Below are 939 nucleotides of genomic sequence, written 5' to 3'. Positions count from 1 at the left end.
CAGAATTCTAGAGGAGGAGAAAGCAAAGCACGGAACTCATGGCTTTTGCCCTGTGATTTTTTTTTAGTCTTGCGGTTGATTTTCTGAAAATTTTAAGAAAATCTGTACAAGTAGATACCAAAGACTACCTTCCTTTGTCTCCCTCACTTCAATAATGACAACACTCCTCTTTTGCAAAGTTCAAACATTTCATCATTCTGTTGTCGGTACTATTATTGAACAGCATGCATTTAGTGTTATATACTTTGCTCTGTGTTTCGGAGCCCTTAGTTCTTATTACAACCTATGAGCAGAGTTCTGGGAACCTGACAATTATTCAATAGTTAAAAAAAGGCTCATCACCAGTTGTTCTTAAACCCAGCTATATCCAAAGATAGTCTCATTGGAGCCACAGAATTGCTTACATTCAGAGATGCTGGCTCTTGGTAACGACACATGAATCACTATGCGAAAACCAGAATGAAAGTTTGCTAATTTTCCATGATACATGTAAGACTTTGGATCAATCGACAATACTTTCGGTTTGACCAGAATGGTCTCACTGTAGGTAAGTTGCTTAGAAGCCAAAGTATCAGAAGTATACTTGGTGATCAAAATTTGATGAAAGGAAAATGGAAGTTATAATGCAGGACATATAATTAATGGCATTGTGGTCTGATAGGCCTTTCATGCAATCCACATATTAATTTCAGTCTAACGGGTATCCTCTCCTATTGACCAGTTTGAATGTGCACTGCCAATGCTTTTTGTTGCCATTCACTTTTTCTTTTTCTTTTTTTTTTTTTTTTAAGATTTTATTTATTTATTTGTCAGAGAGAGAGCGAGCGAGAGCGAGCACAGGCAGACAGAGTGGAAGGCAGAGTCAGAGGGAGAAGCAGGCTCCCCATGGAGCAAGGAGCCCGACGTGGGACTCGATCCCAGGACGCTGGGACCATGACC

The sequence above is a fragment of the Mustela nigripes genome, chromosome 4 (assembly GCF_022355385.1).
Source record: "Mustela nigripes isolate SB6536 chromosome 4, MUSNIG.SB6536, whole genome shotgun sequence".
NCBI lineage: Eukaryota > Metazoa > Chordata > Mammalia > Carnivora > Mustelidae > Mustela > Mustela nigripes.
This window is presented reverse-complemented; position numbering follows the sequence as displayed.